Genomic DNA, 22,588 nt, shown 5'->3' with positions numbered 1-22,588 from the left:
CAGGAGCGATTCCATTGACATAAGAGTGGCCGTGTGAGGAGCTGAGAGCCTGGTCTCTTAGCTCCTTGGCAGGAGCTCGGCTGCCCCACAGGCTCCTGGGCTCCCAGCGGGCTGCCCACCCCACTCTCCATTTCCTGCCAGGAGCCGAGGGAAGACACCCAGGGCTTCTCCCCTTCCCGTTCCCCACCAGGTGCGGGGTCCAGCCACCCGGGCTTCTTGCCCCACTCCCAGAGTCCAGCTGCTCAGCTCTCCAGGGAAGCAGGGGGGGCAGCTGGGCCCTAGCTGCCCAAACCCTTAAAATTGACAAGAATGACAGCCACCAGCTTATATAAGGAATGCAGTGTGTGTGCTGACACTGCATGGCCCTAACCACACCGATATAAGGAATTTAGACTCTCATCACTGAATTTCTACCACCATGTTCTAATGCAAAATGCTGCATCCTTAAAGCACTCTCGCTGAGGTGGTTTTATTATGTTGGCATAGCAGGAGAGTTATATCAGTGGGAAGAGAATTTCAGTGTGTACATCTCCAATGTTTTGCTGACAAAAACTCCATAGTGTAGACCAGCCCTAAATGCCCTGGCTTCAGCTAGCAACCTTCTCCAACTTCTTCTGTCCCAAATTCCTAAGCTATGCCTGCTGCTGAGGAGAGATTCAGTCCAATAGGGAGAAAATAAGTCCTGAAGTGGTACAAGTATTTGCAGAAGCAGCTAGGAAGTTATGGATAATGATTTCCTGTTAAACAGGAGAATGGGGACGCCTGCAACATCCGTTACACAGTGCTATGATTCAGGGGAAGACATCTTAATTTTCCAAGGTGCTTAAGCTATTATCACTCCTAGGCAACATAAAGCAGCTTGAACTCCACACTGTACAGCACTGGAACAAGCAGAGTATCACACCAGTCTATCAATGTGTGTTAGAAGTTGTGATGAGTCTGGGACTTACTGCAGGTCTGTCAGCATTTTCTAAACCTGCCCCAGAGGTGTAAGATGTGGGTTTCTTAAAGAATACATCATCATCAACAAGAGCTCACTCTTGTACTGGTCACGTAGAAATTAATGACACCTCCTGGAAACCAGACAGATGTTGAGAAAACTGTTCTTGTTCAGTGGGAGAATGATGAACACAATAAATATAACACAAAATAAGCCTGGCAGAAATGCTAAGCATACCGTATGGTACAGTAGAATCCATCCACTAGGGATGCAACTGTAAAGGACAAAACAGATTTTGCTTTTCTCTTATACACATGGACATAATCATCCCTTAGAACAGCTATTTTGTGGGGGTTTTATGAGCACTATTGTGGTCTGAAGGGAGAGAGATGGTTAGAACTTGGCAAAAGTAAAAAGCAGAGAGAGGAACTACGTGTTTTATTTCGTACCAATTTAAATGGCTGTCCACACAGTCTGTGCAATTTCTTTAACTGAACCAGTGCACAAAAGACCATAGTCTGAAATCTAACCACACTGCAACCACTCTGTTCCGGAGCCAGAGAAAACACTTAGTAGATCCCAGTGTTTGCTCTCTCCCCCATCAGTAAACAAGCCAAATTCTGCTGTCAAGCAGCCACTACTCTCCCAAAATTAATTCTGCTCTCATCTGCATGGCTGCAGCTCCTATTGATTCCTATGGGGCTTGTATCTGTGAGGCAGACCAGAATTTGGCCCAACATCTCTAAAAACAAACATATCATATCAAGCTAAACTCATTCCCTCCCCCCCACCCCCTGAGTAAGACCACAGTAGTTAATAGGTTTACACTACAATCAAATTTACATCTCTGAACATTTTAAAAAAATATCATAAATCCAGGCAGGAAATTGCACTTTCTAATGTAATGTTTTAAGCTTTATTTTAAATTTTTTAAAAAGCCTAGACAATCCATAGGGTAGGTTTTCCTTTTCGTCAACCTCTTAAAATATTTTTATATAATGCTTGTAGGAAAGGAGCAACAGCATCATCATTCTTATGAATATGGTTGCACTCAAAAACACAATCTGGATTGGGACCCACTGTGCTACATGCTCTCCACATCTAGGCAGACAGTCCCTGTCCTGAGGAACCTACAACTGGATTGTATTGATGAGAATTATACCCATACTTTTATACACAACATCCACCTGCACCACAAAACCTTTGCCTACATCTGATACTAACAAATTATTTTTCTCTAGGACAAGATCTACATCTAGACCTAGATTCAGTAAAACTCTTAAGCCTGTATTTACCTTTAGTGGTCTGGGGTGCAATGAGGTTTTAGTCCATAACTATAGCTCCTAGGCACTACATGAATACAAATAATAAAGACAAAAATAAAATAAATAGATAATGAGGCTAGTAAGTTACAGTTAGGCACATGTCTAAGCATTTTGCAGAATTAGGCCATCAGAAGAACAACAATTTTTTTTCCATGAGCATATTTTCTTGGGAGAGAGACAGAACAGAATTAAGACAACTACAGCATATAGACATCCTATACAAAACACAGGCATTAACTCTAAATCACAGACATCTACTTACGATAATTTTAGTTTTTAATTACAGAGGGCTAGTGATGAGTAAAGCATTTCCTTCCACATAGCTACTAAACAATAAATGTATTTAAGACATGGAAGAAAAATTACAACCTTTGCAATGTTACAGAACATTGCTGTCTGTCTCAACAGTCTCAGGCATTCCTAAAACTGCCTTTATTAAGATGAACAGCAACTGAAAAAATGACTACATTAAAACACTTATGGGAGAACAACTGACACACCACAGAGTATCTGTAGACCAGTTAAAATTCATTCCTCCTTTGCTTAACCACCAAGTCATGAATTTACAGAACCATGGCAATCAAAAACAGGAAAAGCCAGTGAAATCAGCTTGTTCCTCTCTTTGCCATTGCAGAATTGTTCCCTGTAGTATTTTGAGTGATTTGTCTAATCTAGTGTCAAACACCACAAGTGATGATGCTTCCACCAATCCACTGGGAAGATTATTTCATCAAACATATCTGACTCTTTAACCAAAATTGTCTTTTACACAGTTTTTTCCCCGCCCCGCCCATTGCTCCTAGTCATGAGTTGTTGAAACAGTTTCTGCCCCTCCTTCATGCTTATTCCTCTTCAGGAACTTAAAGACAGTTAACCTGCCCTCCCCACACATACCTGATTTGCCTCAGTTAGCATTCAACCAAATTGTACATATTAGGCCATCACCTACAGTTGGTTTTCAAGGCTAACTCACTTTTGAGAGAGAGAGAGCATGTGTGCACAATGGAGAGGTTGAAAAGCTAAGCAAATGGCTCACTGAGGGGTGGAGGAGAGGTTGAGCCTAGGTGACATCATTTTCACCTCCCTTGCCTCTGCAGAAGTCTCCTTATGGTATGTCTGCACATCTCTACTGTTTTGTGGTGTGGCTGGAAGAGATTAGCCATTTGTTTTTACATCATCATTCTCCTCCACCCTTCAGTAAGGGAATTAAGGCTGACCATGTCATCATGAGGGAAACCTCTTCACATCCTTTAGGCCCTGGCTGAATGGGTGATGGCCACTGATGGGGATCCTATAGCAGTGGGTCTGCAGATGTTCTGCGATCATTTAACATGGAGTATCCTATCCTCTGCAAATGCCTAGCATGCAAGAACTGCAGAATTTCTTCACAAATATGGAACCATTCATGGATTTGGAGGGCTAGCCCCCTCCCTGCCTGCTTTGCACACACAAACACCCTGATGGGATCACTCTCAGGAGAAAACTCTGCAGTTTGACCTGAACTAGCCCTTCCATGGGTTTGCCATCCCCCAAGGGATATCTGACCCTCAATCCTTACTTTGACAAATTCCCACTGACTCCCATTGTTTTTTCCTCTGAGTTCCTGCCTATCTGTTGTCATCTTCCTGGGACTAAGTTGCTCAGAATGCATTCCCCAACTTTGTAATGTTTCTATCCACTGTTAAGGGAGAAGCAAAGAATTCTGAACTCAGGTTTTGGCAAGTCAGAAGTCCATTAATTCTTCTTTAAGAAATGTAAGATGTCATTAGCCTCATGACATGAAGATTCTGGATTTCCAATGCCAATTTTATGACCTCCTGTGTGTGTGCAGAAAAGGGGCTCTCATTCACATATGATCTTTCGTCTGAACCTCTTCAGATAAACTGACACACTGATCAAGAGCACAGTTGTTTAATAAACCAAATACACGTCATTTTGGACTGGATTGAACCAACTACTCCGGAGATATAAAGAAAATGAAAATGTCAGGATCCCAAAAGGTGTTCTGTAATTGAATGCGCAAGGAATTATTATAAACACAAATAAAAGCTTTGCTTACTGACAGTTAAGATCACATCAGGATACACTTCATCCAGCCAATACCTTAAACACATGGAAATACAAAAGTTAAAAAGAGAGAGACTTAATTCCTTTTCATCTTTATAATGCTGGCCATAATGCACTACAACACTTCATAAAGCTTCCATCTCCACCAGATACCAAAAAGCAATATATATCTGCCTCAAATTCACACTAACACAAAGCCTTAATGATGATGTCAGCAAGAAAAAGAAGGCAGAATGCATGCACGTGTGACAGTCAGATTGGTTCAAAACAGACATGGATAAGTTTATGGAGAATAGGACCTTCAGTGGCTATTAGCCAAGATGGTCAGGGATGCACCCCCTTGCTCTCAGTGTCCCTAAACTGCTGATTGCTAGAAGCTAAGACTGGATGACATGGGTTGGATCACTCAATAAATTGCCCTGTTCTGTTCACTCTCTCTGAAGCACCTGAAACTGGCCACTTTTGGAGGCAGGATACTGGGCTGATAGACCAGTGATCTGACTCAATATGGCCATTCTTATGTGCCTATGTGGAGATCGACACTAGCATAGGAGGCTGGCACTAAGATTACGTATTACAATGCTTTCTCTCAGGATTTACTCACTAGTCTCTCATATGTTGAGTTTTTTCTCCTCCTTTCATCATTAAGCTACATAAAATTTTGTGGAACAATACTTGGAAGGGTGTCTCAACTATTTGGAAATGGCAAAGGAATGTATTTTTTATTTACTGACAAAAATGACTATACATTATGAGCTGCAAGTGACACCAATTTTGTCTTCATTCAGACTCATTATGCATGATCTCAAAGAATTTACTATGATAAAGCATCTGAAGAGCTCTTTTCATGCAATAAGAATACAGTTTTTCCATTTAATTTGTGTTTTTATTTCCACTGAATAATCTCCAGTTGAAATGAGGATGATAGGATAGAATTTCCTAACTGAAGAAGAAAAGCAGTCTTTATAAAAATTGTGTATGTATGTGCGCATGCGCGCGTGCACACACATACACATACACACAATGAAAGGGGCCCAATCACCAGCCCAGCACAGAGGGGCCAGAGTCTCAGCTAGCTTGGAAGGGGAAGGGATGATCTTGAGGTTAAGGTGCCAGACTGGAGCTCAGATAATGAGAGTTCCATTCCCAGCTCTGAACCAGATTTCCTGAGTAACCGTGGGCAAGTCACTTAATCTGTCAGTGCCCACATTCCCCATCAGCAGACTGGGGAGAATACTTGATTAGTTTATTTAGATTGCAAGCTACGCAGGGCAGGGACTGTCTCTCACTATGTGTATATGCAGCACATAGCACAGTAGGACCCAAACCTGGCTGAGGCCTCTAAGCACCACTGCAACACAAATAATAATTGTCTATACATAGATGTAACCATACCAGTGGAGTTACTTTGCATTTACATTAGTATCACCAAGATCAGAATCTGGTCCTGAATCTTAATGATCCAGAGAACAGGGACTGTACTGACATTGGCTGTGGAGGCTTCCCCCTCTGAGCTGGAGTGTGCAATGAAGACAAATTCATGTTGGACATACCTGCCTACAAAGATGACAAACCTGCAATTGTCATCTTGGCTGTCCACCTCATTCTTCTGTTCCCAAGCTCTCTCTCTGCCATATGACCAAAAGAAACTACATATCAATTAGTGTATTTGTTTAAAAGTCAGACCTAATATATTATCCCTTCTTGAAGTGACACTGGAAAACAGAGGTTCACAGGAACTCACAAATCATCATCTTAGTAGCCTGCTTGAATAGCACACAACTCTTTGTTCCTCATGTATTCTGTCCAATGCCCCTTTCAAGTTTCAGTACTAAGTGCCTGATCCAACTCCCATCAAAATCAGTGGGAAGTCTCCTGAGATTTTAGAGACCTAGGATCTGAAATGTCATAAAAGCCTGAGGTTTGGCAGGTAGGGGTCATATGAACCCACACTATCCAAGAAGGGGCTCAAAAACGCAGCATGGGTGAGCCAGGGAGAGACAGAGTTGCTCCACCCTTAAGAAGGCTACTTGCATTCGTTCCTTCCCCTCCCTATGCACTCACTCTGGGACTATGGACAGCCTGGTCCACTCTGCTTTTAAGTTATCGAATATTTTTTTGCGTTGTAACTTTCATTGGTTGGCCTCAGTAGAAAAGTCACTTAACCCAGATCCCAGTTGAGGACTGTAGGCGCAAATATAATGCAAATAAATGACATTTTATATTCTGTATTTAATGCTAGTGCTAGATTTGTAACAAAACCTTGCTTCTACATCATGTAGTATCGTTCATAAAAGGATCTTAAAGCAAAATAGAACCCAGGAGTCTTTACTTTCTGTGCTCTGCTCTAAACAGTGAACAATCATCCTCACCTTCAACATAAGAGATATGTACCAGATAAGAAAATCCTGCAGCCTGTGTCTTTTAAATCATTTTTTAAAGGCCCCCTACCTTTCCAGTGAAACTCAACACTATCCACAGTGTCAGAAGAGAACTGGCATGATAACAGATCTATTAGTCCTCAGCAAGAACTTTTAATTTCCTGTAAAACAAGAAAGCAGATATAACTCCTGTATCTGAAGTGTCCATTTTATGGTAGTGATTCTCAGACTGGAAGTGAATGTACCATTGCAGATTGCATTAACAACACAACACTGCTCATTTTGATTTAAAATTAATCTAAAAAACTGTGAGCCTTCCTTGGAGTCCTTGTTAAGAGGATACATCAGAGATGTCAATTGAAACCTGTTCATTTCAAGTGTAACAACTAATAGCAATTCCATGTCATTTTATTAATGGCTTTGTAATTTCAATTTGTAAACAATTGAGCTGGCTTGAAAGGTAGCATTTAGGTTTGGAACCTGGAGACTTTAAGTGACAACTCTGAGCCTAGAATCAAACATAGATGCAATACATAAATACATCAATTAAAAAAATGCAGATATGCTGCTGCTGCTACTGTTACTGCCAGTTCCACACACACACCTGCCATGTCCCAAAGGCTTAGGGTGTAAAATCTACTGCAGCAAGTCAAAAGAGATGCCTATGCTGCACTTCCATCAATCCTAAACCTTTATAAAATACAGGCTCTGGATTTCAATTAATTTAAACGAAAGCAGCCATCTCGCGTGACCCTCTCAGCCGCACCTAAGTCATCAGAATTAAAAATGGCATGGAAACCACTTGACATTCAGGGCTATCCTCAAAGCAGCCAGAAGCAGTCACAACTGAAGGTACAAGCAGGGCCTCCCGGAGCAGCTCAACCAAGGGAAATAGGCCCAATCGCCTCCTCTCTTCCTAGCATGGAGAACACAGCAACGGAGACATGCCATCACAGCCTCCTAACATCTTCATTCACTCAGTTGTGACACTTAGACCCTGGATTTTTTGTTCTTACATGTGGTATTACTGTTGATCGTTGGAATCTTTTTCCAGCCCTGTCAACTGCACAGTCTTGTTCACTGTCACTGCCCCAGGTTTCCTATGACCTGTTTCAGATATCTGCTGCCACCACATGCTTCCTTGGAAATTTCACCTCAGGGCAACCCTCCTTGTGCTCCCTTTTCACAAGGACTCTGTCCCCAGAAGCAGGACTCCCCTGGTAGGTGTTCTTCAAAGGCTGCTGCAAAGATCCCCATTCACCACAATTCAATTCCAGACTGAATTAAACTTGAAATGTTTTATTTATAATTAAAAACCTATGAATGAACGCCAATACTGATCATCTAAAAGAGCCCACGGGCCTTTTCAAACCCTGGAAAGTCTGATTTCATATCCCACTTTGAGCTTCCTTTCCATAAGCTGCAGAGTCTGCTGTTCTCCCAATCTGACCTGACTGCCACTGTCTTGGCAGTCCAGACATGATGGACCACTGTCTGGAGAGACATTTCTTCAGTAAGCATGAACCAAACCACCTCTAGGTGGCAAGGTCTCCACACTCCTCCCACTGCTGGCTTTTGAAAGAACATTCCAGGGTGGCACCTTGAACCCCAGTAAACCCGCAGAGAGCCCACGGGTTTCAACCATTATCTTACTTCCACCAACATATCTTACCTCCCACCTACATCCATCATACCTAAAATAATATCAACACAACATATACGCTAACGTTCACCACACTTTCCCTGCCCATTATGCGTCTCTTCTTTCTCCTGCTACCTCCCACCTCTTCAGTCCCTCTCTTTGCTCACTCCCTTTTCTTACTCCAATTATCCCTTCTTCTCCCCAACTTCATCAAGTGCCTCCCCAAAACACTGTAAGATAAATGTGTAAACAAACATGCAGATATCTGGCATTAACATGACATCACACTGATCAGTTTGCTCGTACTTATAACCGTTAAAGAGAGACTGTAAGCTTCTCTTAGGGGCAAGATTCATATTTCCTCTGTTTCTACTATTCCTTGAACAATGAGACCATGCTCCATACTGGGGTCCTTGGCTGCTACAGGAATACAGGGTGGAATTTTCAAAAGTACCTAAAGGAGACAAAGTACCCAAATCCCCATAGATGTCAATGACATTCAGGCACCTGACTCCCTTAGACAGGTTTGAAAATTCCATCCACAAATACACAATAATAAAATCCAAGGATCTCAAAGCTGCTTACAAAACATGAACAAACATTAACATCACAACACCTCTGGGATGGATGGGTAAGTAGCATTAATCACATTTTTAGGCATGAAGATATTAATTTGGCCAAGGTCACACTAGAATTCTGTGGAAAAACCTATCATGCTTAAATATATGTGCTACATTTGCATCTATAGACTCCATAGGAGCTCGAGGCCGCACTGCTCTATGCACAGTATGGACACATAGTAAAAAGCAATTTTCTTACAACAATCTGCTACCTGACCTGCTCTGGAAATGCTTCTCATTTAAAAGATATAAAAGGGCAATCTAAAAAATAAAAAAAGAGACCAGGATGCTTCTGGGGGTATCCTCAATAGTCAATGTCCGGTGCTCAAATGGCAAACTCTTTGCATGTAGCTTTTCACACAGCCTAAACTTTGCTAAAGAATTCCCAGACTCAGAGCCAAATATATTATGGTGAGCTCATATTGTAGGATGGCTGGAAATATTTGCAACAGAATTGTGAAACTGTGTTCAACATTCTGAGCAGATGCCTACTAGTTGCAAGGAGACAGATCCTCAGCTTGTGCAAGTTGATATAGATCCATTGACTTCAGTGGAGTTATGTCAATTTACACCACCTGAGGAACTGGCCTAGGGCCCCTTAAAAACAACCACCACCACACCACCTCCTCCAGAAACAAACCAACCAACAAAACTCACCCCCAAACTTGCATTTTGTTCTGTGTTCCATAAACACCTGTATTTCCATATGAGTCTGAGTAACATTCAGTTCCTACCCATGCATTGTTAACTTAAGCACAAAAATGATCCTGTTGGCTAAACTGCCAGTGAAAGAATGTAACCTTTTGAAACGGAAACTCAAGACAACACAATCACTGAGGATTCCTACTTTCTGGGTACAGCAACCTCCAAAGCAGATCTTTCATTAACTGTACCTAATCATGTCTTGCAGCCATATCTAAGACATGTAGTTTGATTGGGAGGATGCAGAAGATCTTCCTTTTCCAACTAACCGTAGCCAATCCCCCTGCTCCTTACTGTCCTCCAGAGTGGCATCTACATGTGCATCTTCTCAATTCTCATCCGACTACACATCAAAAAATCAGTAATTATTTTAAATTCTATGTTGGTATCACTCTCCAGATTCCAAAAAGACAAGTCTCAGATTAATCCTATATTGATCTTAATCCCATGTTGATTAACACCTTTTGGTACGGCTAAATACAAAGTATTTCTTCTTTGGTTCCTCCTGGACAGGGATATTTGTACACTTCATGCAGAAGTGATCATCTCTGCTATTTTGATTCTGTGCATGTTAAAAATTCAAAAATTGAAAACAAACCGAAAAGGAAAAGGAAACATTATTAGCTCCCTAGTCTTCTCTTCATTAGCATAAATATACAGTAGTTTTTTTATAGTGACACTCCAAATGATGCCTCAGGGTTTAAATATGAAGTATTTCCTGCTCCTTGGTCTGACTTTGTCTACATAGTCTCACAATCAGTAAATGCCATCTAGCATGGCAGGTTTAAATGACTCAGGTTCTTAAGAGTGATGCTTTCAGGTATTAAACCCTTGACTGGAGTTTCCTGGGAGAGAATAAATCAGAGCTTTATTCACCTGAAAAGATCTGTGGCCTTCTGAGCTGTATATAAGCTCATATAAGTCAAAGTGGTTTGCAGAACTAGTTTCAATGAATAAGTCATCCAGGTTCTGAAGCTTTGGAGGGGGTGCAGAAGCTGTTATTCACTGTTTGGAAAAGTGTTTTAACACCCTTGGATGAAAGACACTATGTAGATATTAATTCATTAACTAACTAGGCTTGGATTCTGCCACCTTTACTCACATTGAGTAATGTAATAGGATTAATTGTAGAGTAAGGTGCTACACAAGGGAAGCAATATCATCAAAATCTGATCCTTAATAATAAATCCAATCATATAATATTCGGGGTGAGGCCCAGACCTTTTTATTTGCTCTATAAAAAGTGCCTGGCATAGTTATGGACAATATAAAAGCAACTATTTTGTATTATTATTGTGTGGAAGGTCAAAAGTAACAGATTTTCTGATAAATCCTTCCACTTTCCATAATCCTATCAGATATGCAGGGCTTGAGTCACCCTTTGGATAAAGTTGGCTGCTGGGTCTCTCATGGAAGGGACTGCAGCCGGGAAAGCTGCCTGTAACCCTCCCATCCCATATCTGAACACCTGTAGCCAGCTCCTTATGCTCCAGAAGTGGGTGGCACTGGCTAAGGTGGGAATGTAGTCACAATAGGGACCGTGGGACATGTACTAATTCAGATCATTCCTCAGCAGATGTTCCTGGCAAAACTCCTATGGAGCCCCAGATGCAACTAAAGCTGCTGTCCCGCACTTGGAACAAGCAGCATCATGGTGCCATTGAACTCTCTGTTCTCCGATTTCTTTACCATTATCCTTTCCAGAGAATTAAAGCAGCTGTCATCCTGGCATCAGTCAAATGTCTGTCTCTCACTGTCTATGGTGTTCCTTCCATCAAAGCAACACCAGTTTGCATTTAACAATTGTATTATTTTTATTCACACATTACAGCACAATTGAAGCCACAGCCTGCTCAAAATTACAGCCTGCCACTGCCTGATCTTGCCCCTGCAGTCCAGAGCCCCACATTCTACAATGAAGCTGACCTTTGGTTTCTGCAGCTATACCCCCCCTTTTCTTTCACAACAGTGACAGCTGTTCTACACACTGTCCAGCTTTATCACTACGCCAGAGAAGTGAATATACACATCTACAACCTATGATCAGTATTATGACATATCTCTGGCTTCCTTGATATGGTATCTGAGGGTTCTACTTATTTAGCCATGGTTGGTCTTAAAGAGGAAGGGAAAGAAACGGTAATACACTATGAAGAGAAAAGGAAATTGTGATCACAGACAAGGATCAAATATAGAGAGCCAATTTTTCCCCTTCCATTACACCCAGGTAATCACCGTGGCTTTGGTTGGATTGCATAAGCTACTGAGGGCAAAAACTGGTCCTTAGCTCTCAAACACCCTGGATCTTATAAATGTAGACATTATACAGAAGAGCTTGCTGGCTACTTATCTGATTTAAAAAAAGACAGAAAAGATTAGCTGGCTTGTGGGATGTGGAAGGAGAGAAAATAAACTGCAATAGTCAATATTTCTACCATCTTTATGAGGAGTGATGCCAACCTATGGATTTATCTCCGAATAGGTGTCCATTACTTTTACAGCTATGCAGAGACAAGTCTTCAGAGTCATAAGTGGGCAAAGAAATACTTTCTTTTGCTGTCAAAAGTTCTGATCCGTGAGAGATCACAGACAAAGAGGAAGAGGCAAGGTGTAACCTTGAAATGATGTCTCAGGATTCGCCCTACAATCTGTTCAGAGGCACCAGTACTTAATAAAGAGAGCAAACCTGATCAGAAGGTTAGATGTCAGACAGTGAAGACGATGGAGAAGAAGCATTACAACAGCAAGAGAAACAGGAGCTAGTCAACCTCCACTTCTCTAAAGTTGGGCTATTGTCTGACTTAATGGCAGCACCAATTCACATCCAATATATTCATATACCTGTTCAACGTTCACAATCAGTGAATTTGACTTTCTGCCCTCCAGTCACCATGTTATGAACACCTGACAATGGAACTAGGAATTTTGTTGCAATGAGAATGTTCTCATGGGCTGCCCCTACACATTGCATCTTACAACTGCCAAGTGTTTAACTCAGAAAGAGCATTTGCGTTATGTTGGCTTTTAAACCTGAGCAGAAATCCCTCTGGCACTGTGTATGCTAGCATTCCCATGTGAGACAGCAATAGTATTCTCTATCGATTTATAGAGCTCCTTTCCAACCTGTCAAAGTGCACAGCACAATATACTAGCAAAAAAATGTAGACCAAAAGATAACCATAAAAGAAAATAATTAAATGAAACTAAAAATAACTAGAAGAAGGGAATGGTTTGACTCAAACTTGAAGAAAACAAGCAATTGTAAGAACATAAGAATGGCCGTACTGAGTCAGACCAATGGTCCATGTAGCCCAATATCCTGTCTTCCAACAGTGGCCAACGCCAGCTGTTTTAGCTTCTGCCAATCAGAGGCTAGGGATACCCAGAGCAGGTTGCATCCCTGAGCATTTATCTAATTCTTTTTTGAACCATGTTTTGAACAGTTTCGGCCTTCTCAACATCCTCTGGCAACAAGTTCCACAGGTTGACTGCATTGCATGAAGTAGTATTTTCTTTTGGATGTTTTAAATCTGCTGCCTAATAATTTAATTGGGTTCTTGTGTTATGTGAAGGAGTAAATAACACTCTTTTTAATTTCTCCTCATATGGAAGCTGTTCCTTAATTATATTTGTTGCTCTTCTCTGTACCTTTTCTATTTCTAATATATCTTTTTGAGATGAGGGGACCAGAACTGCACACAGTATTCAAGGTGTGGGTGCACCATGGATTTATATAGGGGCATTATTTTCTGTCATTATTTCTCTCTTTCCTAATGGTTCCTAACATCCAGTTAACTTTTTTGACTGCCGCTGTATATTGAGTGGGTTTATCATATAAAGCTGATTGAAATGTTATTGTTTGAAACTTTTTTTTTTGCAATTAAAATGCCTTTTTCATCAAAATGGAAATGTAATAGTAAGTGTCCATTTTCAACTACATTTTTCAGTTTCTCATTAAGAACTGAATACCAAAAATTTTTCTGTTTTTGGTAATTAAAAATGTGGGATTAGGGCTGAAAGGTTTCAGGTTTTTTTGAGTAAAGCCTGATAACTTTTGAAGAAAAATATTGATGAAAACTTTTGCTCTCATGAAACATTTTGCAAAAAAAAAACAAACAAGAAATTTCCTGACTAACTCTACCATCAAAATATGCAGGATAGCAACTAAACTGGGCATTTTCCATTTGGGAACTAATGTTCTTTCTGCATTTTAAATGAAGCTGCAACCTGGAGAGGTTTTTTTGTTTGTTTGTTTGTTTAATTTATTGACAACCTCACCTTATATGATGCCTGAGTCTGCACTCCTTGGCCTGTTTAAGAAACTCTTTACTTCAGTAGGAGTTTGTCCAGAGTGAAAAGTGCAGAATTAAGACTATAGTTTTATCCACTGATGTGCTGGGAGGGCTTCCTAGGGCTCTCTGGAGTCCCTTGTTAAAAAAGCATCACCAAACTGAAGGAAGCTTGTAGGCGGTTTCCCTGGCTAAGATGGGGTTCTCATGCATCCACAGTAATAAAGATTCTGCAAGCTAAATTAGGCATTCTGGGCCAGACTTGTAAAGGTATTTTGGGACCTAAAGATGGAAGATAGGTGCCTACTGGGATTTTCAAAAGCACCTAGGTGCCTAATACCCATTAAAATCAATGAGAGTTAGGCTTCTAGACCCATCTGAAAATTCCTCCAGTCATATATCTGTGTCTTTAGGTGCCTAATTAACTTTAAAAATCTGGCTTCCCATGCAATCCCCTTAGCCCTCAGCGGGAGTGGTGAGGTGTAAAGGATAACCAAAACTGCCCCATAGAGCCTTTATTATTGATGATGATACTTAAGAAGGAAAGAACCCAGCTTAGAGAGAGACAAGAGGGTAAGGTACTGTCTTTTACCACGCCCTTCTTGTCTCCTGGAACCAACATGGCTACAACACCACTGCATAGTACCGAACTTGACATTCAGATTCTAGTATGAGTTTGCAGGCTTGGCAGCTAGAAAGCACACCCCCCCCCACCCTTTTCCTTATAAACTGAGCAAATCCAACATGGAATCAGTGAGATAATATAAGGGCATTCCGGTGCATTTATATATTACATCAGACCCTGGTTTTCAGGTTTTTGCTCAGTCTATTTCACCACACTGCCTCTGACTTTTCATAGTAGAACAGCACTTTAAATGGGAAAACAAATTAATAGATTCATGACTGGTCCCTTACCAGCCATCTGCAAGACCAAACACCTCAGATACAGAGTTTTATCATAGGCTAAGGGGAAAGTGTTTCATGAGAGCTGCTTTTAGAATATTGGCAGCACATCACTTATCACACCAAAACATCTGTTCATCAATATTATTGCTATTCTGTGAATAATGTTGCTAGTTAAATGCTACTATGGAGCCAACAGATGGAGACCGTACTAGAGTTGTGTAAAGTTCTCACATTTTCCTTTCACAAAATATCACTGTGGCCCAGGAGAAATATTTGGTCAAATTCTGATTTCTGTTATACCTTTATGTGAATTCTGAACATTTTAATGAATTTTTCTTTCAAAGAATGGGCTTCAACTTCAGAAAATCTTTGGAATTTTCCCGAAAGCAGTAATTTTTTTGCCAAAGTTGTTGGCTGTAGTCATTTTCACAAGCATAGCCAACATTTTAGATAGCTATCTTTGGATGTACAAGTAATGAACAAATGACTCCAGATTATCAAGTCATTACCGTCACCTCCATTAAGATGCTTGGCTTGGTTTCACCTTCCAGGATTCGTAATACATAGATATCAAAATGCTTTACCTCATCGCTTCCTTACTATATAATTGTTAGACATCTCACAAGAGAGACTTTGTTGAACAACAAATCATCAACAGTATATCTAAGTCTGGCATGTCTAGCTCAGATCTTCCATGCTACCAATTAGCTTTGGTAAACCATGTCAAAGCACATCATGGAATGTGCCATTAAATGGATAGATATAATGGAATAGAGGGGATGTGTACTGTGCCTGTGGTGCTGAGTGTACAATGAAAAACTGTCAAGAATTGTCCATTGAGTCATAACAATGTGTTGTACTTATGCAGCCCAAGGTTCTTACAGATTAAGTAAACCTCTTTTGAGTTATATAATCTTACTATCCCCATTTGGCAGATAGATAAACCGAAACAGAGAAAAGTTAAGTGATTTTCCCCACTTCTCCATGTAATAGTGAGTCAGGGTAGGATTCATGGAGGGCCTTACACACAGCATTTAAACACCTCAAAGCACCTAACTTTTAGGCATATAGAAAAATCACAGGAACCCACCACATCCACCAAACTGAGTTAGGATCTAGGCTCCCTAAACAATGAATGGGGAACAATAGGGTCCTAAGAATGCTATCCACAAAACCCAACACGTTAGATTGGGAGTTCCCTAAGAAAACCAATAGGAGATGCCAATGAGACAGGTATGTCCTAAACCTATCACCTCTCATTGAGGTGCCTAGCGCTGCCTGGTGATCCATGAATGGGAACCAGCCACCTGGAGTCAGGCAGCTTAGGTACCTAAGCTGTTTCTTTTGGGAATGAGTTAGGTTCCTGTTTACTCCACACAAAACCTGAGATATATTAACCTACGGGCTTGTCAACACTTGAAACGTTACAGTGGTGCTGTTGTAGCGCTTCAGTGTAGACACCACCTACGCGGGAGGGGTTTGTCTATATCGATGTAGATAATCCACCTCCCAGAGAGGAGGTAATTAGGTCCACACTGGGAGTTAGGTCATCTGAATTAAGCTTCTCAGGGGTGTGGATTTTTCACACTGCTGATCAATGTAGCTGGGTCACCCTAAATTGTTAGTGTAGACCTGCCCTTAGTCTGGAGTTTAGGCATCTAAGTACCTTTGTGGATCCCACCCTCAGTGGCAGAGTCCATAATAACCACGGGGAAGATTTTCAAAAACTAAACTGCCATTTGTGCCTTTGAATATCTCTGCCAATAACGATTAGCATTTTTGCATGCAGTGCTTCAAAGTGCTGCACAAATAATTTATTAACTCTTACTATACCCCAGAGGGGCAGGTAAGTAGCTACTTTATCTCCATCTTACAGATGGTTAAAATAAGGCATAGAGAAGCTAAATGACTAGTTCAGACCATTCAGCAAGTTAACAGCTGGTTTGCAAGTTTTTGCTCAGTACTGCCTCTTTAGCAAACCCCAGCTCACTGATTTGCAAAGCTCCTGCTTTAATTCCTTAACATTCCCTTACAACTATGAGATTCATCTACCACAGGAAAGCCTTAGCCTCATTCTTAGTTGTAAAATGAACTGATGATTGACAAATGTGACATCTGAATACTCAAGTTTACATACACTTTATAGATAATATTATCCATAAGCAAAAAGGTAAGAGTATCAGAACATGCCAGCCTCCTGACATTTCATTAAGAAACCAACTGTTAACTGCTCCTGCACTTACACTGTATCATGTTCATGCTGTTCACTGCAGGGTGCATGACTCTGTAAAGTTTGGTATTTTTCCCTTTGAGAACTTACAAATATGGAAGATCTACAGTATCCTAAACTTGCAAGTGACATTAAAAAATAAACTTGGGAACAAAGCAGTAGCTGATTTCTCATCCTTGTCACATCAGGAGGCAGCTGCAATTTTAGTGTAAAAGCTTATAAAATGAGAGGGGAAAAAACCCACAAAGTTATTTGGTGGGCTATTTCTTGCACAATACTTTAGACTTTTTCCATCTTAGAACAAGCAGTACTGTAGATTAAAGCTATTATTATGATTGCATAAGAACAGTGTAAATAATTGTGCTGGATTTTTATTGTAGCCAGCCAGAAGTCTGCCTGATGCTAATCTAGTACATTTAGTGCATTACAAATTAGTGCTACTTTGACTCATGGCAACTGTATGTAATTGCCTTCATATCCCGCTTTGGTGGGGATAGAGCGGGGAGGTACCAGATGGCACAATATCAAGAAATGCAACACACTAGAGTGCTCTGGTACCTTCCATTGATAGTAAATGTATGTTACCCATTTTACATCTTACTTTTATGGTGCTAGATGCAATAGAGAGATAATTATAAATAGTATTGCAGTGACACTCACAAGATCTTAGGCGTCCATTTCTACTCCAAAGAATTTGCAATGTGAAAGATAGATAGAAAATGAGAGAAAGTAACAACATGCAAGCAGAGAGAAGAGTGATGGTTGGTATGGGTATGACTACCCCAATCTGCCTTGCTATATACCTTTTATCAGCTGCCTCATTTCTTATAGATGTTACAGAAGTAGTGGGTCTCTAGGAAGGATTATGGTGATGGCAGGCTTGTGGATTGGTGTATCAGGTTGGGAAGGACATTCCATGTGTTTGGAAGAAAGCAATGCTGATAGTTGGGGAAATCAATTAGGCAAATTAGTCAAGATATGGTTATCAAGAAAGCCAACCAACTTGATTTCAGGTGGGACTAATACAGAAACAGCTAACACCATCAGTCAACCAATCAAATAATAGAATCTAGAAATGTTAGCACATGAGCCTTTACCTGCAGAAAGCTGGGTTCAAATCCAGAGCCCTATCTAGCATTCAAGTAGGCTGCATGGCTCTGAGACCATCTGCATGATCAAGGGAAAATGCTATTTTGATCAGGGTAAACCCTTTGATGAAAACATTATATACTTGATGAAACAGGATGATTGATATATCAAAAAAGAGAGAAGTTAGATTAACTATAATTAAAATTCTTCTAAATCTGGAGGGCAGAGCAGGAATGGGGAATTGGGGAAGAGAGTGCTAGGTGGGAAAGGAGAGAAACTTTATTACTAATTCAAACATTTTTTTTGTTTTTTATAAGATGGTATTGGTCATATGGTGTTTCACAGAGAAGACAACAAGGTTCCAGATCCTCAACTGATATGTAGCTCAGTGAAAGCCAGTAGAGCCACACCGATTTACAGCAGTTAAAGATCTGGCCCAAGGTTCTTACAATCCTACACCGAAGAGTGTACCAAATAAAGTGACAAAATACAAAGGATGGGTGGGGGAGAAAGAGATGCAAGGTAAAAGCAAAGTGATGGGGCAGCTACAATGGCAAATGACTAAGGCATAAGGAGAGTGAGGTAATATCTTTTATTGGACCAACTTCTATTAATGAAAGAGAAACCTTAAAGTTCCACAGAGCTCTTCTTCAGGTCTGGGAAAGGTACTCAGACTATCACAATTAAATACAAAGTGGTACAAATTGTTTAGCATAAGTAATTAACAGATATTCTAAAATGAAGCAGCTCATTAACACACCTGCAATCATAGGACAAGAATGAAGAGTTAATGGGTTACATATTGCTGTAATAAGCCATAAATCCAGTGTCTTTATTAAGACCATGATTTTTAGTGTCTAGGAAAGTTATGCATTTAAACTCCCACACTCATCTTTTGAAAGTATTGTGCAGGTTTCCATTGAGGAAGAGGCCTGACAGGTCAGATAGGGAGTGATCATTTTGTGAAAAAAGTGTTCCCCCACACTTAAATAAGGTGTTTTAGTCTTTTATAATTTTTCTGTGCAAGTTAATTCAAGAGTGTAGTGATTGTCTGGTTTCACCCATATAGTTGTTATTGGGGCATTTAGTGCACTGGATGAGGTACACATCACTTGTTGTGATAAACATGTGCAAGACCCATGGACTTTGTGTTGTTGGGGGATGGGGGGGCACTGATTAGTGTAGCAGTAGAGATATGCCTGCAGGTTTTTCCATCTGTTGTTCTGGCAGGGTCTGGTGCCAATTTGCGCTGTTGGGTCCTGGTCTGCGGGGAGCTTACTTCTGATTATTAGCTTGGCGAGGTTGTGAGGTTGTTTGAAGGCCAGAAGACGGGGCTTTTGGAAAGAATTTCTGTCAGGATGTGGTCCCCATCAAGTACGGGTGGTAATGGTTTAATGATAGCCTGTATGGGTCCCAGGGTGGGGTGGAAGGTGACAACTGGGGGTGTGCAGTCGGAGGAGGTTTTTTCCTGTATTGAAGCAGATTATCTTGTGGTATTTAGGTGCCCCATCCCATGATGTGATCCACTTCTCTGGTGGAGTGTCCTTGTTTGGTGAAGTCAGTTTTAAGTGTGTTAAGGTGTGTATCCCGGACTTTTTCTTTGGAGTATATTCTGTGGCATTGTGAGGGCATGGCTGTAGATAACCAATATTTTCGGTGTGTTTGGGGTGGTTATGGTATCTGTGAAAGTAAAGATGGTGATCTGTGGGTTTCTTGTAAATAGTTCTCTGTAGGGTGCCATTGCTGAAGCTTATTGTGATGTTCAGGAAGTTGATGATAGTGCAAGAGTGTTCTAGGGAGAGTTTGATAGAGGGGAGGTTGTTGTGGAAATTGTGGTTGAAATCTATGAGGGAGTTTCTCCAGAAGATGAAAATATCAATGATGTATCTCAGATATATCATTGGTTTTGAGGTGCATTTGTCCAGAAATTCTTTTGCAAGATGACTCATGAAAAGGTTGTCATACTGGGGAGCCATCCTAGTACCCATGGCTATTCCCATGGATTGGGCAAAGAGCCTGTTGCTGAATTTATGAGTGAGAATGAAATGGATAAGGCAAAAGGACACAGGTGGATGATTAGTGAAAATAAATTCAAAGAAGCAAGTTTGAGGCATGACTTACAGGAGAATGAGGTTTGTTGATGTTCTGAAGCAGGGAGAGATTGTCATAGGGGCATCCTAAAAAAAGGCACAGACATGCAAATAGAAAAAGACTGTACTAAAAGATATAGGGCCAAAATCTGATCCATGTTACATTCTGATAGCTCAAAAGGGCCTGAAGGGGTAACTTGGTATTCCCCTTCCAGGGAGAGATACATGGCTGGCATACTGGCTGCATACCACCCATGGCATAGAAAACAATGGAAGGGGAAAAAAAGAGGGCATGGTCAGAGTGACACATGCTCTGGTGATTCTTGGTTGGTGTAATGGCCCCTAAATATGTATTTTAATACATCACTGTTTATGAAAAAAGAGTTACATCATTAAATATCCTATATATGCAACATGGCTGAGTTATTGCTGTTGCAGCCATAACTGTTTGTACTGTTAATTGTGCTACCCTAATGTTGCATGAACATAGTTGTTTGCATGAACATCCTAAATAATAAACCATGCTCAGCATATCACATAGTGGCACGGTAGAGTCTAATTTAGCAATAACAACAGTAGCATTTCACTTGTCACATCTGTGTTCCAGGAAACTAGATTTGTTCTAGTTAATTTGAACCTTGTCTGCAACCATCCTATGATGGTTACTTTTTGAAAGCAGAGCTTTTATTAAACAAACAGATAGTACAATATACCATCCTGTACCTCATCTATGAAGAGATAACAGCAGATTTAGTTATATTTTTCTGTAATACACCCACACAATTTTTATGTCATCGGAGAGGTTGTATAATCAATACTGTGATTATCTGTGTGGGGTTTTCTGTTTCATTTGTTTCAAAGAGCACTACTGGTACAGAGCTCAGCGGTCAGAGTTCAGCACCATGACCCAGTTTTCATGCAGCTAAATCTAACCTGGGGTCCCCACACTAACAATTAGAAATTACAGAGATGAAACAGGTTTCTGGTCTTTATTTTTCAAGTTCCCCGCTATTGCCTGTCTCAGGAAGGCAAAGAAGCAGAATCTACAAGCACTGCACATCCACATTTATTATGCTTTTCTGCTCTGCCAGACAACAACTACAGGCTAGGAATTTCACATTGGGGCACATACAGATGTGGCTACGAGCTTCAGATTTTCTTTTGTTTGAGGTCTGCCAAGCCCTCAGGCTTCAGATGGTGTCTTTTCCTGATCTCTTCCCACTCCCCACCATTTCCCAGCTTGGTCTTATAAAGGCAGAAGATCTTCACTCCCAGCCTGTTTTAAGTTTTTGGTTTGAAAAACCTCCCACAGTGATGCTTTCCTGCAGCTGGTAAAAATGACAAGCAGTTTTTTGCCATAGGAATGATAACCCAAATACTAGAGTACAGGAGCAGGAGAAATGGGTCAAGTTACTTAACCTATCTGTGCCTCAGTTTCCATGTCTATTAGATTCAGATGAAAATACCTAGAGGGCTGCACAGATTTATCCATTAATATTTGTAAAGAGTTTGTGAAATGATCACAATCTTGGTCACCTTTAGAGATTAAAATGGGGATCTTCAGAGCTAAAAGCATGAGTCTCTACAGCCTGAGTTGGGCCCACGGCCTCTAGGTAGGGGGTGTAACAAATTAATATTCTACTCACTCCCAAACTCTACACATCAACACAAAATGCAGCTCTTATGCTTCTAAGATGTCTACTACCTATAAGAGTACATATAAGAGTGAAGCCTGGGGGTGAGAGGGATGGAGTATATGGATAGTGAATACATACAGTATCAGTCAGATGTTTTCATTTTTTATTCTCTAATTGTTTTGGGCTGATGGCAACCTTCCCTATGGAGTTAGCTCTTTATCTTTTGCTGAGTGCTGCATTCCCAAGTAACAATCTCCAGGTTATCTCCACTAATGGCTTTTTCTAAGAATCCTTTTCATCTGTAAAATTGCAAATTATTCTCTCTATCTGCGAAATCTAAATTCTTAAAATAATTCTGGTTATCAGCAGTTGTCAAGCTGACTCAGTCTGTTCAAAACTGGACTATCTGGGATTTACAGGTACATTTTTATAGATAAATTATTTACTCTTGCTGCATTCTTTTATGGTGGGAAATGGGAAATAATTAGAGCTATTGATCTTTGAACTACAACTTTTCCACAGTGAGCTGGGGTATATACATGGAAACTTAACAAGCTCCCCAGGTAGGCCAAGGTTTTTATTCTGAAGAACTCTGGTTAGCAGAGCTGACCTATGAAGGCTTTGCTTTTATTACCGATGTATTCTTAACCGTTAATACAAATGTTGATAA

At 40.6% G+C, this 22,588-nt stretch overlaps 1 long non-coding RNA gene across 1 annotated transcript in view; it reads right to left on the bottom strand.

Moving 5' to 3' along the window:
• Positions 1-4,189: 4,189 nt before the first annotated feature.
• Positions 4,190-22,588, bottom strand: part of LOC137148172 (uncharacterized) — a 78,340-nt gene continuing 59,941 nt past the window's right edge. Inside the window, exons 2-4 of the long non-coding RNA XR_010918457.1 lie at positions 6,784-6,874; positions 5,886-5,960; positions 4,190-4,368 (exon numbers count right to left, since the gene is read on the bottom strand). This is a non-coding gene — a long non-coding RNA (uncharacterized lncRNA). The remainder of the gene's footprint in view (positions 4,369-5,885; positions 5,961-6,783; positions 6,875-22,588) is intronic.

The sequence above is a fragment of the Emydura macquarii genome, unplaced genomic scaffold, assembly GCF_026122565.2.
Source record: "Emydura macquarii macquarii isolate MOO-44397 ecotype Brisbane River unplaced genomic scaffold, CSIRO-AGI_Emac_v2 contig_587, whole genome shotgun sequence".
Taxonomy (NCBI): Eukaryota; Metazoa; Chordata; order Testudines; family Chelidae; genus Emydura; species Emydura macquarii.
The sequence above is the reverse complement of the archived record's forward strand: the minus strand, read 5'-3'. Positions and strand labels throughout refer to the sequence as shown.